The sequence below is a fragment of the Hemitrygon akajei genome, chromosome 18 (genome assembly GCF_048418815.1).
Source record: "Hemitrygon akajei chromosome 18, sHemAka1.3, whole genome shotgun sequence".
Taxonomy (NCBI): domain Eukaryota; kingdom Metazoa; phylum Chordata; class Chondrichthyes; order Myliobatiformes; family Dasyatidae; genus Hemitrygon; species Hemitrygon akajei.
Window position 1 is genome coordinate 47,904,309 of NC_133141.1, and position 16,848 is coordinate 47,921,156.

Genomic DNA, 16,848 nt, shown 5'->3' on the forward strand with positions numbered 1-16,848 from the left:
CAATGGGAGGGGTCACTGTCAGCTGATGTAATTGATATCAGCTACTTCAACCGCTATTGTACGTTAGTTATACCAGATGCCCACCTCTCCAGCACTGAAAATATCCATTATACATTTACAGTTTAAATAGCTCTTAGAACACCAAACCTCCATGTCAATTGGTGACATTTTAATTCCTATCCATTTTCCCTGCCAACGATTTTTTCCCAGGCCATAATATTATCATGCAGTTTTCAAATGGAAGATAACCTACTCTGCTTCTCACATCATGGCAGCATAATTACTGATTCATGAACACCCGGCAACAGTTAGCCACTCAGGAGGGCTTGGGCAACCATAATAATTTGCCCTGTAAAGGCTAGCTTTTATTTCGTCCAACTAATATCCCACTTCCATGAAACTGCACAAAACCTCCATTCGAGATACCAAATGACATTGGAATCTGGAGCAACAAACAATCTGCTGGAGGAATTCAGTAAGCTGAGCAGCATCTGTGGAGGTAAAGGAATTGTTGACATTGATTTTAAAATGTTGACAGTTCCTTCTCCCCCACAGATGCTGCTTGACCCGCTGAGTTCCTCCGGCAGATGGTTGTTGAGTCAAATAAAGATAAGGATTTAAAGATTAGCTTTACTTGTCACATGCACGAGGGGTAATTGATAAGTTTGTGGCCTAAGGTAGAAGGAGTCAATTTTAGAAAACCTGGCACATTTATTTTTCAACATAGTCCCCTCCTACATTTACACACTTAGTCCAGCGGTCGTGGAGCATACGGATCTTGGACCTCCAGAAAGTGTCCACAGATGGGTGATTGATAAGTTCATGGCCCAAGGTAGAAGGAGATGAGTTATACAACTCATCTCCTTCTACCTTAGGCCATGAACTTATCAATCACCCCTTGATGTGTTATTAACTGATGAGCTATTAACTTCAAACTTTCTGCATAATCACACAGAGTTGACCTGCATGTGCATGTAACGAGAGCTGTATAACTCATCTCCTTCTACCTTGGGCCATGAACTTATCAATCACCCATCTGTGGACACTTTCTGGAGGTCCAAGATCCGTATGCTCCACGACCGCTGGACTAAGTGTGTAAATGTAGGAGGGGACTATGTTGAAAAATAAATGTGCCAGGTTTTCTAAAATTGACTCCTTCTACCTTAGGCCACAAACTTATCAATTACCCCTCGTAAATCAAAACACACAGTGAACTGCATCAAATCAACTTAGTGGGGATTGCGCAAGGGTTGCCACTCGTCTGGCGCCAACATAGCATGCCCACAATTTACTAACCCTAACTATACATCTTTGGACTGTGGGAGGAAACTGGAGCACCTGGAGGAAACCCATGTGGTCACGGGGAGAACATACAAACACCTCACAGACAGTGGCAGGAATTGAACAGCTGGCACTGTAAACCATATTGCTAACCGTTACGCTACCACGCTGCCCACTAGTTTCCTCCAGCACACCCCCTTAATAGCAATATACATGAACATGTCTGTCTGATTTACTTGCTAACTAGGAAGGACCATTTTTATGGCACCTTCTGCAATCTCAGGTTCAGTCCAAAATGTTTTCCAGCCAGTGAAGCACTGTTGCACTGCAGTCATGGCTGTAGGTTTGGAAAGGAGCAAGCAGTTTGCACTAGGCAAACTCTTACTACTAGAAATGTGTTAATGACCAGAAAATGTTCTTGTGATGTTTACTGAGAGATCACTAATGTTCAGTACACAGTCCAGTGCTAACCCTGATTGCATAGTGTCTCATTATTTTGAAGACATACAGAGAAAAAGTATTTTACATTCACTTCAACTGTTACAAAATGGGTGAAGTATTAACTTCAATTGTCCAGTTCTGTGATAACCATCCACAGATTAAATAACAATGTTACTTTAACAAATTAGAAATGTAATGGGGCAAGGTATTATTTAAAAACTACTTACACAATTACCAAAATAACAAAATCTTCACACATTATCTCTAGCAGAAGGTTAATGGGGAAAGTCAGGTCATCAACTAAGATTCTTGCCATTGCATCAAAGTCCAGTCACAACCAGATGTTCATTATTAGCCTCCTGTAGTTTCCTGCCATTGTGTAACAACAGATTTTGTGGAAAATGGCACTGATCAGAGATGGGATTAGCTCATTCTAGGCGTCTTTCATTGCAGAGATAGAATATGATACAAACTATTGCTCAAAGTCTACAATAGACTCAGAAAGCTCCGGAAACACCTAGCAAGTCAGGTAGCATATGTGGAAGATGTGTTGGTAGATAGTGGTCAGCACAACACTTTACACGCAGAGGTGTCAAACTCATTTTAGGTCACGGGCCGGATTGAGCAAAATGCAGCTTCATGCGGGCCGGATCAGTCGGACGCGTGCGAACGCAGCTTTCGTTGCCTCCGTTTTTTCAGCCTGCTCTCACATGTCTCAGTCTCTGCTATAACTACAAAGTGTTTCACTTTACAAATTCCGTTTCTTATGAAGAAGACTGCCGAGCAAGACTGCCGAATAAACACTAAAAACCCTGAAAACCTGGTACCTGAATAAACTCAGCATTAGCCATATCATACGCCTTAGGCGCTTCGATTACTGGGGCCAGCTTTAATAGTAATTAGATATTATCTCGCAGGCCAAAGATAATTCCACCACGGGCCGGATTTGGCCCGCGGGCCTTGAGTTTGACACATATGCTTTACAGTACCAGCAGCCCTGGTTCAATTCCCGCTGCTGCCTGTAAGGAGTGTGTACGTTCTCCCCGTGACGGTATGGGTTTCCTCTGGGGTCTCTGGTTTCCACCCACAGCCTAAAGATGTACCGGTTGGTAGGTCATTGTAAATTGTCCTGTGATTGGGCTAGGATTAAATTGAGGGTTGAAGGGCAGTGCAGCTCGAAGGGCCTGTTCCGCACTGTATCTCAGTAAATAAATAAATGAAATGAAACAAAATGAGTATTTCTAGTCAATCACCAAAAATTTATCAACCTGAAACATTAGCTCTGTTTTTACTTTCATAGATGCTTTCTGACTTTGCAGAGAATGTTCAGTAGTTTTCAATTTTACTGATCTTATTTGCATTCTTCATTAACATAATTCCTTATTCAAAACAGCTTTTGCAAAATGTTAAAATGTTTCTGCTGGATCACAACCCCCCCCCCCCCCCACCACTTTATCCCCAACTTCCTAAGGACAATACTGATAATCCACAGGCAAGTTCACAGTTTATTTTTGCAGTTTAGATTCTAATTTAGATTTTGCATGTCAACTTTGATATTTAAAAAATAAAAATGTCTTTGCAAAGCCTCAGGCAATTATTTCCAGCCAAGTTTTCGACACATTATGTCATAGACATGTAAAGGCCAAGCAGCAAGATGCTATCTTGGCAAGTAATTAGTCAGCAGTGTAGCAAGGGTGTGTGTTCTGTCATGCTGCTTGCTCAGTATTCACTGTGGAAGCATCTGCTCACCTGTTCTAGTAACTGATGGCATTCCTCCCCAGCCCTGGAATCTTTATTATTACAAATGTTCAATCAAAATGGAAGCTTATTATTTTACAATTTTCTCTGAAACAAAATTTTTACCTCAAAGGTAACTGAACCCACTATCAATCTGAATTGCGATCAACACAGCCAGATGCATTATTTGAAATAAAAACAGAAAATTCTAGAAATACTCAGCAGCTTAGGCAGTTTGAGCTGATAAGAATTGGAAAACAGAGCAAGTAAGCATATTGTATGTTGCTTAGAAGAGAGGGGAGGGAAAGTAAAAAGCAAGAATCTTGACAGAATGGGAAGTCAGACTTGCTGGTGCCATCTGAGACAGAGGGATGAAGGATTTTTGGCTCTCTGGAAGAGATGAATGAGGACAGAATAGAGTGAAGATAAAAACAATGTTGAAGCATTGATATCAGAATGTAATAATTGATGAAAATCTTAAAATAAAAGAGAATGCCAGTCAGGTAGCATCTGTATTTTTATTTATTTAGTTAGAACAGCAGAACAGGCCCTTCAGGCCTAACATCCACAGCACCCAGCAAGCCCGATTTAATCCTAGCCTAATCACAGGACAAGTTACAACAACCAATTAACCTACTGACAGGGACATCTTTGGGCTGTGGGAGGAAACTGGAGCACCCAGAGGAAACCCATATGCTCACGGGAAGGACGTACAAACTTCTTACAGACAGCATCGGAATTGAACTCTGAACTCCGACAGCCCGAATTGTAATAGCATCACACTGACCACTATGCTACCGTGGTGCCCCAAGAGAGATAAACTGGATTAATCTGGGTTACAGGTTGATTACCTACAATTTTAACAAGCCAACTGTGATGCAGACTATAACATCTAGTTATCTGAAACTATTGAATTCGACATTGAGCCCAAGGGTTCAATATACTCTAATGGAAGATGAGGTTCTATTTCTTGGATTATGTTAAAATTCATTGGAAAGGTGTTGGAGGCCAAAGGTAAGGACGTCAGAGATAATTAAAGTGACAGCCTTGGGAGCTCAGGGTCATCTTTGTAAAGTGAACAGAGGTGTTCTGTAAAGCTGTCACCCAATCTGTACAGGAGACCATACTATGATCATTAAATTATTTGAAGCTAAGATCAGAATATGGTTTGTATATGTTTCTCAGGAATGTAATTAACAAAAGAATCTAAAAGTATTTAGGCATCATCAGCAGAGTTATGTTCCTTCCAGTTGAGAAAATTATGTCATCACATCAGTGTCATTAAAGTCCAGGAAAACATGAGTGGAAATTCAAACTGACAGTGCACTCTAAGTATTATTCTATATGTCAAAGTCTATGTACTCATTTTAATTTCAACTCATGTCACAATCACATTTGGATGTTGTGCCATGAGCCAAATAGTAGGAGGTTGCAAACTTGAAGCTTTCGTGCTCGGTCCAAAGCTCCTTTCCAGGTCTTGATTACAGCAGAGACTCAGTGTCATTCTGAGGAAGTGCTACAGTGTGGACGATGCTGTACTTCAGATGACAATTTTTCTGGCTTAAGTGGTCATTAAAGCATTTGTTGAACCAAGGGGGCTTTCAGGATTCAGACAATATTCTTCCCCTCACTAACACACACAAAATGCTGGAGGAACTCAGCAGGCCAGGCAACATCTATGGAAGAGAGTAAACAGTTGACGTTTCGGGCTGAGACCCTTCATCAGGACTTCCCCTAATTGATAGTATAAAAAACAGACAATGACAATCTGAAGAAAAGTTATCAATGGTATGTTGATGTTCTCTCCATTTTCACAGATATAGCCTGACCTGCATAGTATTTACTGCCGATATTCCAAAACCACAGAGTCCACTGCCTTCATAGCATAGCAAGCAACAGCTTCAGAATTAGCCACTGTACATGAAGCATTTTGAGATACTTCCAACAGGCATGATATCAGGCACTGTGCTATTGCAAGCTTTTGCTTTCAAATGCTGTAAATTATGCTCCACCATATATTGGTCACAAAAGAATAATGAATTGAAATAGCATTCTAATTTGCAAGTCAGATGTCAAAATCTTTAATCCACAGCTTGAGTGATGCATAATCCTTATCTGGATACCAGAAAGAAATAACTGGGTTATTGAAAGGAAGGGACTTTCCTATTACCTTCAGCATCTTAAATAGCCTAATATGCTGGGAGGGTCAATGAATCATTCTGTGCCTCACAAGTCCTCTATCATGATTCTATCTGTAATTTAGCATATATATGGTATAATATTATGGAAGGATTACTGATAATCATCAAAATTCAATCCTTTGACAAATTGCTTCGGCTTCATCAATATGTTTTCAGTTTCTTTTTCAGGTTTGTGATTAAATTACCATCCTGTGATTCACCCTCAGGAATTCACAGGGATTTTAGGGTGCAACAGTTCCTTTCTAACATGTTCTGTAAAATTTACATTATGTCAAGATACAAATCATTAGTTATTTAATTATTATTACTAAGAAGATTATACAGTTTAATACATGGCTAAGGAGTTTCTCCAGCATTTCGTGTGTGTTGTTGAGGGGAAGAATATTGTCTGAATCCTGGAAGGCCCCTTGGTTTAACAAATACTGAATGTAGAATGTTTTATTGGCCACTAAAAGAGTTGTAGGAGGGAGAGTATAAGATTTTTGAATCATTGGGCTCTCTTCCAGGGAAGGTGGGACCTGTACAGAAGGGATGGTTTGCATCTGGACTGGAGGGGGACTAATATCCTAACGGGAAGGTTTGTTAATATTACACGGTTGGGTTTAAACTAGAGTTGTAGGGGGATGGAAACCACGGTGCCAGAACAGTTAGTGAAGTTGTGGAGAAAAATGTCGTTAAGACCTCAGACAAAGTCAGGAATCTAAAGGTTGAGCATGATGTGACTGGTGTCCTGAGCTGCGTGTATTTCAATGCAAGGAGTATCATAGGAAAGGCAGATAAACTCAAGACATAGATCAACACCTGAAATTGTGACGTTGTAGTCATTAGTGAGAGTTGGTTGCAGGAGGGGCAGCTCAATATTCCGGGGTTTAGCTTTTTTTAGACATAACAGAGTGGGAGGGATTAAAGGAGGAGGGGTGACGTTACTAGTCAGGAAAATGTCACGGCAGTGCTCAGTCAGGACAGACTGACGAACTCGTCTAGTGAAGCGTTAGGGGTGGAACTGAGGAATAAGAAATGTATAACCATGTTAATGGGGCTATATTACAAACTGCCGAATAGTCCAGGGATTTAGATGAACAAAGTTGTAGAGAGATCACAGACTATTAAGAGAAACATAAGGTTGTGATAGCAGTTGATTTTAACTTTCCTCATATTGACTGGGACTCCCATACTGTAAAAGGGCTAGATGGGATAGAGTTTGTACCGGAAAATTTCATCATCATTACGTAGAAGTCTCGATGAGAGAGTGTGCGCTACTGGATCTGCTATTTGGGAATGAGACAGGGCAGATGACAGAAGTTTGTGTAGGGAATGTAGGAAAAGTTGGAATTGTGACAGAGGCTGGGTTGCAATGGAGGCAACAAAGGGCTGCAGATGATCGAATATGAAGGGAAGGTGAAGCATGGAAACAATAAGGTGCTGGGTCCTTTGTTGTTTGTCATCTACGTCAATGATCTGGATGATAATGTGGTTAACTAGTTCAGCAAATTTACAGATGACACCGAGATTGTAGCTCTAGTGGAAAGGTTATCATGGCTTACTGAGGGATCTGCATCAGCTGGAAAAACGCGCTAGAAAATGGCAGATGTTATTTAATGCATCGAGTGTGAGATTTTGCCATTTGGTAGGACCAACCAGGGTATACCTTATACAGTGAGTGGTAGGGCATTGAGGAGTGTGGTAGAACAAAGGGATCTGGGAATTGATGCACCATCAATAACTCACTCTGAGACATAAGAAGCGAGGTATCGGCTTTTATTGACTGGAAGAATGAACAACACTACATCCTGGAGAATGAGGCCGGGCATCAGGCCTCAATCGCCTTTATACAGGGGTCTGTGGGAGGAGCCACAGAAGCAGTCAGCAGAGGTCTGTGGGAGGAGCCACACATCCCGCCCAGCACCATGCCGATAGCTGTGCTACTGACACTACTTGCAGCCTCTCCACCCTCAAGATCCCTCCCCCATCGCTGTTCACCAACCTGACCCCCGACTGTAAACCGGTGGCGACTAAAAGCAGGAGGTACAGCGCAGGGGACAGGGCCTTCATTCAGTCAGAGGTGCAGCGGCTGCTCGGGGAAGGGATCATCGAGCCAAGCACAAGCTCTTGGCAGTCCCAGGTGGTTGTTGTTCGGACTGGGCAGAAAAATAGGATGGTTGTGGACTATAGTCAGACCATCAATAAAAGCCGATACCTCGCTTCTTACGTCTCAGAGTGAGTTATTGATGGTGCATCAATTTTATTGACTGGAAGAATGAACAACACTACATCCTGGAGAATGAGGCCGGGCATCAGGCCTCAATCGCCTTTATACAGGGGTCTGTGGGAGGAGCCACAGAAGCAGTCCAGACAGGTATATGTAGTTCACCACAGGAATACAGGTCCATAATTCATTGAAAGTGGCATCACAGGTAGATTGGATTGTTAAGAAAGCTTTTGGCACATTGGCCTTCATAAATCAATGTATTGAGTCCAGGAGATGGGATGTTATGTTGAGGTTTTATAAGATGCTGGTGAGCCCTAATTTGGAGTATTGTGTGCAGTTTTGGTAACGTGCCTACAGGAAAGATGTAAATAAGGTTGAAAGAGTACAGAGAAAATTTATAAGGATATTGCCAGATCTGGAGGACCTCAGTTATAAGGAAACATTGAATAGGTTAGGACTGTATTCTTTGGAACATAGAAGATCGAGAGGAGATTTGACAGATTATACAAAATTATCAGGAATATAGATAGGGTAATTGCAAACAGGCTTTTTCCACTGAGGTTGGGTGGGACTACAACCAGAGGTCATGGGTTAAGGGTGAAATGTCAAAACTTTAAGGGGAACATAAGGGGAAACTTCCTCACTCAGAGGGTTGTGAGAGTGTGGAATGAGCTGCCAGTACAAGTGGTCCATGCAAGCTTGATTTCAACGTTTAAGAGAAGTTTGGATAGGTACATGGATAGTAGGGATATTGAGGGCCAAGGTCCAGGTGTAGGTCATTGAGAATAGGCAATTTAAATGGTTTCAGTATGTATTAGATGGGCCAAAGGGCCTGTTTCTGTGCTGTACTTTTCAATGACTCATTTATTTAATAATTATATATATCATCAATATATCATAATCATAGTCTAATATAATTATTATTTAACAAAGATAATTTTACAAATTATTAAAGAAACAAATGTTCTGAGATTATTCTGTTTCAGTTTTGTTCTTGTGTTATTTGGAAGCACTCAACCGAATACTTCATTAACATCTGACAACTTAAACACTGAAAAGTTAAGAACAGAGGGATCTTGGGGTCCGAGTCCATAGGTTGAGTGAACTCGGCCTTTTCTCCTTGGAGCGATGGAGGATGAGAGGTGACCTGATAGAGGTGTATAAGATGATGAGAGGCATTGATCATGTGGATAGTCAGAGGCTTTTTCCCAGGACTGAAATGGCTGCCACAAGAGGACACAGGTTTAAGGTGCTGGGGAGTAGGACAGGGAGATATCAGGGGTAAGTTTTTTACTCAGAGAGTGGTGAGTGCGTGGAATGGGCTGCCGCCAACGGTGGTGGAGGCGGATAGGATAGGGTCTTTTAAGAGATTTTTAGATAGGTACATGAAGCTTAGAAAAGTAGAGGGCTATAGGTAAGCCTAGTAATTTCTAAGGTAGGGACATGTTTGGCACAACTTTGTGGGCCAAAGGGCCTGTATTGTGCTGTAGGTTTTCTATGTTTCTATCTGAAATAACATTACACCAGTTTATGCGTTGTCTGAATTTTGGGAATACTCACAGCAATATAGCTGCCTTAAGTACAAGCAATGTTAAGTACACGCTTCATGTTCATCTCCACATGCAGTTCCTCCAGCCTGATCTATTACATTCAGTGCTCTTGATGTTGCCTCCTTTATATCAGTGAGACCAAGCACAGACTCGGCAACTGTTTTGCTAAGCACCTGCCCTCCATCTGCTATAGCCATCTAGAGCTCCTGGTTGTAAGCCATACTAATTCACCTCCGCTTTCCCACTTCGTCTTTCTGTCCATTGCTAGGGCGAGGCCAAGTGTAAATGCAAAGAAAAGCACCTCATATTCCACCTGGTTAGTCCATAATCCAATGACAAGAACATTGTATTCTCCAATTTCGGGTAACCTGCTTCTCCTCTGTCCCTTTATTTCTCCTCCTGGTCTACCCAATTCCTCCTACACACATGCAACCCCATCCACCAGCCTTCAACCACCCAGTTTCTTTCACCCTCTCTACCCACTCCATCTGCCCATCAGCATTCCTCTAACTGGGTCCCTGTTTCCATCTGCCACCCCACTTCCCTTATTGTTTCCATGCTTCACCTTCCCTTCATATTCGATCATCTGCAGCCCTTTGTTGCCTCCATTGCAACCCAGCCTCTGTCACAATTCCAGCTTTTCCTTGTCAGTCAATCACCCCTCCTTAACTGGATCCACTTGCGAGCTTTTGTCCTATGCCTTACCCTCACCTCTTGATACTGGCTACCTCCCCTCAGCTCTTTCAGTCTGGTGTTTTGACCCAATGAGATTTACAGAAAGATGTTTCCTGCTTGGCATTACTGCCTGCCGCACCTGCAGCAATGCCATTGGGTCAGCTACAGGGTCATCAGCCAGAGACCACCCCTCGTTGATGTTTCGCTCCCCTAGCCCTGGTACATCTCCCTGCCACCCCCTGCAGCTTCCAATGGGGTCAGTCAGTCCCCAGTTTCTGTCCTTCCTCCTCAGCCACAGGCAAATGCTGCCCTTTTCTGCCTCTTCGGGCAGCTCTCTGGTAGCCGTCCTGAGCTTTGCTCCAGTCACTGCCATATCACACAGTAACCTTGTCATCAATGCACCAACTCTCCCCTCTACTCTTTCAGCTCAGGGTCTTGACCCAGAAGTTTGCCTGACCATTTCCCTCCAGCGGTTTTTCATTTGCTTCAATACACGGTTCAGTTGATATGCTAGAGCGCTTTCATTCATTAAAGTTACAGAACAATAATTTATGTCACTGGATGCTTTCAAATTAAAATATGCAGTATGAAAGTAGATATTGTGGCAACAATTGGATCTTTAAAATAAAATGAAACAAATAAAATCAAGTGAGAATAATGCAATGGGAACATAATCATGGGACATTATCTTTAATGTTACTGGATCCTCTAACCTACCCGGCATCTTAAGTTTTAAACAGAAATAAGAATCATCATCTCACAGCTGTTAAATCCAGTGGGACAATACAGAAAGCCTACTCAAGTTAACATTAAGTGCAGCTGCCGCCAACGTGAATAGTCAATATGCAAAGAAATTCTTATGTACTTTATATATTTGTGGACTATAGTTAATTAAAGGGCAGGTGTACATCTAGGGCACGGAAGAAGTCCATTAAATGAGATGGGTTTTATTATTAAAAGCAAACATATTTAAGCTTTTTAGTCCAGTTATTAGGGGAAAATGTATTATGCAAATAGCCACATTTAAAGCTTAAATAAATTGATTAGTGTGCAAGGTATTGCATTGGTTCCTTTCTGTAATGGCACAGAAAATATATTAATGGACAATATCAACAAAATTCATTCTCATACTAATTTGTACGTTTATGCATAATCAAAAGAGATGGCTAAAATTCTAATTAACTAAACAGAACACAATAATCAACCAAGTCCACAATTCTAATCCTAATAACAATTGAGTTTATGACAGGTATCATACATTTCTCAATTTTGAACATTGTGGGGTGACTCTGACAGCAATGTGCACTAGACAGATGCCCCACCAGCCTCTATTCTATTCATATGTGGAAATAAAATCACCAAAATGTAGCTGTCAGATCAACAGCTCCCATTTCCTTCCAAGTTCATACAATGCTGCTCATTAGATTCCCAAGTAATTACAGTACATGTGCCTTTGTAACTTAGTTTAAATTAATTTTGATTATGGATTAATTAATTCCCATTTTCCCCTTTATTTCTGCTAGTCGAACTTGTGGACAACAGTTCACAAAGTGGAGGCAGTGTCCAGCTGGAACCATCAAATGTAAGTAGTGCATCCTTTAGTATCTCACTTTCTGGCAAAAATACCTTTGTTGCATCTTCTCTTTGACTCTCTTGCCAGGATTATTAGGAGCTCACAGGGAAAGGCTTCATGAGCATCAACTAAAATCCAATTGCACACAATCTTTTAATATATTATTCCACTGGATCCTATCTGTGACCTATTGATTTAGTCCAATAGTGCCAAGGAAAAACGGCATATCAAAAGTTCAATGAGGCAACAGTCTGTTTAAGGGAATCAGGTAGCATTATTCCTTTCCCAGTCTCTGGTGCTTTCTGTGTGAATTTTCAGTGACCACGTGGGTTTCCTCCTGGTGCTCTGGTTTGCTCGCACATCCCAAAAATATGCATAGTGATTGGTTAATTGGCTGCTGGTGTGTAGGTGAATGGTAGAATCCTAAGCTGATGGAGAATGTGGATTAATGTAAAATTAGTATAAATGAAAGGTTGACAGTTGGTTTGGATCAGATGATACAATGGCCTCTTCCTATGTTGTATGGCTCTGTGATGCTCTGACAGGATTTCACACTCCAGGGAAGTATAGGCCTATTTGAAGTTCAAAAGTTAAGCCATGATGATGTTATCAGGTCTGCTGAGAACTAAATTCATTAGAGAAACTGATGAGGCCAAATGAACACAGGATAAACTTTACACTGGACTCCCTTAAAATTAGAGAAAAGTGTTCCCCATATCCCTGAATACCCCAGGTCACACAGAGGCCTTGGCCTCTAATCTGCATCAAGCCTTGCCCAATACTAATATTATTCAAGGACCGATTTCTCCTCTCTTATAAAACTGATAGGTTTGGTTTTGAGTCATCACCCTCTCAGTCAGTTTTGGGAGCACCCTCATGAAATGTGGCATTAGAGTCTATGTTGGAAGAGGAGACCCATATTAGGCAAGCAAAAGCCTGACAGTTTTGCTCTCAGAGTTAACATCCCAGACTCCTCCATTACAATCCCTGGGCACAGTTTTAGCAAAATGGTACAGAGTTGAGTAGGTACAAGACTAGGAATTTCAACAATGGCTCTAGGTTCTACAAAGCCTCATAGCAGCATGTCAAAGATATGCAACAATAACCCTACCTGATAACCTATCATTCTGGAATAGAATCAGGGTATGTTTACAGCATGGGAGAAAGCCCAACATGACCACACTGACTCTCCACAAGTGTAACGCACTCACTGCAGCCCGTGGCTTTTTCTCTGTGCCCTGGCAAATTGTTCCTCCCTACATACAGTATACATGAAGGCCACAATGGATCCCACTTCCACTACATCTGCAGCCAGATTCCAACCACATGCTACATGAAAAGGATTTTTCCTGAAATCACTATTAATTCTCTTTCACTTCCTTTTATGTGTGCAATATCTGGTCTTCAATACTTCCATCAATCGGAACAACCTCCCGATATCTGCTTTGTTCTGATCTCTTATCAGTTTATATTACTTTTAACAGATCTCTCAGTCTTCCCTCAAAAAACAAGTCTCAGCTTCTCTGATCAATACTTTTAACTGCAGCTCTCATCCCACGAAGCATTCTCATAAATCTCTGGACCTTCTCCAATGTCTCCACTTCTTTCCTATAATGAAGCAACCAGAATGGAACACGTTACTCCAGCTGAGGCTGATCCAGTCTTTTATGGAAAAAAAGCATGACTGCTATCTTTATAAAGGCCAGAAATGGTCTTATACACCTTATTCAACACTTTCTTAACCTGTCCTGCCACTTCTTCCAGTTCATATATCAGTACCGTACGCTGAACAATACTTGGAAGAAACACTAAGAGTAGCAAGAGCAGAGAACACACTCTGGGTGAGGAACTTCAACATATATCATCAAGAGTTGTCATGGTCCAGATTGGGTTCCCTTTAAATTTACCTTGTTTGTGTTATGATCCGGACCGTTGACTCTTTGTTTCCCTTTACTTCCTTGTTTTCCCGTTTCCCTCGGGCTTGGTGATTAAAGGCAATTTACTCTCGACCGAACCGGCAGTTTATAAGTCTCCGGCTTCAGCCATTTGGGGCGAGAGGGCAATGTGCAAAATCCACCCAGTCTGAACTTAAGGTCACAACTGACTCTAACCCAGCTCCTGGTCTATATTGATGATAACTCCCTTTCTCCATCCAATCCCTCTGTCAAGTATTTATAAAACTAGGGTTAGGGTTATGTCACACCTATCACCTAGATCTCTATGTTGCCACTCGCCTTGGCTCTCCTCATCTGTCTGAGTCTCAATACTGGACCCTCTTCCAGGATCACCAATGTTTTCTCAGGTATAGTGGAATTCGAATGGGCAAGGATTACAAGTTTGCATGGGGTTGGCTGGTGGTGCCATATGAGGCAGCATTGGAGATGTGTGGTAGGTGACATATCAGGCAGCATTTTGGGCCTGAAGAAGAGTTAAGTAACTTGAAAGGTATTAATTGAGCCGAGTTCTCCTTTAAATCATGTGGACCCAGGTCTACAGTGCTCTGAGATTCTGTTGCCGACCGATATTAACTTCACACATGCCTTACATACTTTAGTCAAGGCACTGAAAAATACTACTAGTGCTCTCTCTGCAAAATTCTCTAAGTTGGAACAAATTCCGAGAAATGGCATTAAGACATGAGCTCTGCAGCAATGAATATCTGTGTGTGCCATGCTATTCCACATGTGCATAGAGAATCCCAGAATGGAAAGTTCCCGTCTCTCAATCCACACTGTTAAGCCCTAATAATCTATTACGTTCGTATTTCCTGAAATTGGCTTGTGCAGCACACAAAACATAGTAGGTCATTGTCTCACCAGCTTTCTTAAATTGTGAAGTTCTAAAATGAAGCACTTTCATCTTAATTCTCTGAATTAAACAGGGTGGTCACAAATAGGTTTTGTAAAATAGATTTCCCCAAAAGTGCCAGCTGTTGCTGAAGCCTACAAATTCTGGGTGAAAATGTGATATTATGATCAGTGAGCCAAATCACTCTAACAAGAGGTCCTTAGCACACACTCTTTCTCACTGCTTCTGTCATTTAGATATGCTAATTGAAATAAACCGACCAGTGGTTCATGTATCCTCCCACTCACAAAGAAAAACGACCTCAGAGGCCTCGCTGTGTTCCATAAACAATTCCTAATGCACAATCCAGGATCCATCAAAATGTGTAAATTAAAGATATTTATTTTTCCAGCATGGCCTGACTTTGTGAGAATAAGTTCTTTATGTTAGTTATTTACTGTTTTAAAATGTAAAAGAAATGAATTCTTACTTGGGCATTCCAGATGTGAACAGCAGGTTCCTGGCCCACTCTTCTCCACCAATGTGACAAGATGCCAGAGCATTTTTCTCCACCTACTACTCATATTCCTTGTAACTTGCAAAATAATTCTATTAGGTTAAGGCAAGGTTAATGAATTGTTCACAAAACTGAAGCTTTATTAAAATAGTCAAGAAATTGTAGTTTGTGATACTAACTTTACACACATCTTATTGTCAAGGTATTTAAAAAGACCACCAATGCTGTTTCTGCAAAACTCAACAAGTTGACCAGAACAAAAACGAATACATATTAGTGTTATTTTTCAGGCCACTACTAAGGCCCTGGGTTAGACTTCGTCAGCTGTGCTGCGCAGGCCTGGCTGTTCTTATGACTGACACCAGACTCCCAAAGCAGACATACTATTCTCAGCTTTGTCATGAGATTAGCGGGTGAAAAGAAAAGAATCATGAATGTGCTCAAAGCTTACTTGAAGAAGGAAAACATCTCCACTCACTCCTCTGAACCTCTAGCTCATGATCATTCAAAGAGGAATGGGATCATTTGGGACTGTTCTGAGTTCATGCACTAAGAGTGCATAGTAGCAAAAGCAGTGCAATTCATTACAAACTATACACGACCTGCACCAGCTGTAGGAGAGCCTGCAGCTTCCATATTGACCTAATTACACCACTGAGAACCCACAAAAGCAGAGTGGAAGCAAGTCACCCTGGATCCCAAGGGACGGCCTGTGAAGATACAATGGAAGAAAAGTTGGCAGAGTATCTAGCCCTACAAAATTCATCCAAATGTCTGGAAAGTTGGCCACCCATCTCCTGGCTCGTGTTGTGCTCGCAGGTCTAAAGAGACTTCCACATCATTCATCCATCAAGATACATCAGTCTCCATGCAAATCTCTTTTTGGAGGTTTGTTTAGGAAACTGGACCATAAAACCACAAGACATAGGAGCAGAATTAGGCCATTCAGCCCATCAAGTCTGCTCTGCCATTCCATCATGGCTGATCCTGGAATCTACTCAACCCCACACACCTGCCTTCTTGCCATATCCTTTGATGCCCCGACTGATTAGGGAACAATCAAATCCCGCCTTAAATATACGCACGGACTTAGCTTCCACCACAGTCTGTGGCAGAACATTCCACAGATTTACTATTCTCTGGCTAAAAAACTTGTTCCTTACCTCTGTTCTAAAGGGTCACCCCTCAATTTTGAGGCTGTGCCCCCTAGTTCTGGATACCCTCACCAAAGGAAACATCCTCTACACATCCATGCTATCTAGTCCTTTCAAGATTTGGTGGGTTTCAATGAGATCTCCCCCACATTCTCCTAAATTCCAGTGTGTACAGGCCCAAAGCAGCCAAACACTCCTCATATGTTAACCCCTTCATTCCCAGAATCATCCTTGTGATCCTCCTCTGGACTCTCTCTAATGACAACGCATCTCTTTTGAGATATAGGGCCCAAAATTGTTGACAATGCTCCAAGTGCCGTCTGACTAGTGTCTCATAAAGGCTCAGCATTATCTCCTTGCTTTTATATTTTATTCCCCTTAAAATGAATGCCAATATTGCATTTGCCTTCTTTACGACATTTTCAACCTGTAAATTAACCTTCTGTGAGTCTTGCACAAGGATTCTGAAATCCCTCTATGCCTCTGGTGTTTGAAACTTCTCCCCATTTAGGTAATGGTCCACACTATTGTTCCTTTTACCAAAACACATTATCATGCATTCCCACTATATTCCATCTGCCACTTTTTTGCCCATTCTTCCAATTTGTCTAAGTCCTGCTGCAATCTCATTGCTTCCTCAGCACTACCTACCCCCTACCTATCTTCGTATCATCCGCAAACTTTGCCACAAAGCCATCAATTCCATTATCTAAATCATTGACA

General features: G+C 41.6%; 1 protein-coding gene across 2 annotated transcripts in view; it reads right to left on the bottom strand.

Moving 5' to 3' along the window:
• Positions 1–16,848, bottom strand: part of mpp2b (MAGUK p55 scaffold protein 2b) — a 553,630-nt gene that overhangs the window by 168,190 nt on the left and 368,592 nt on the right. The gene's annotated exons all lie outside the window — the stretch shown is intronic.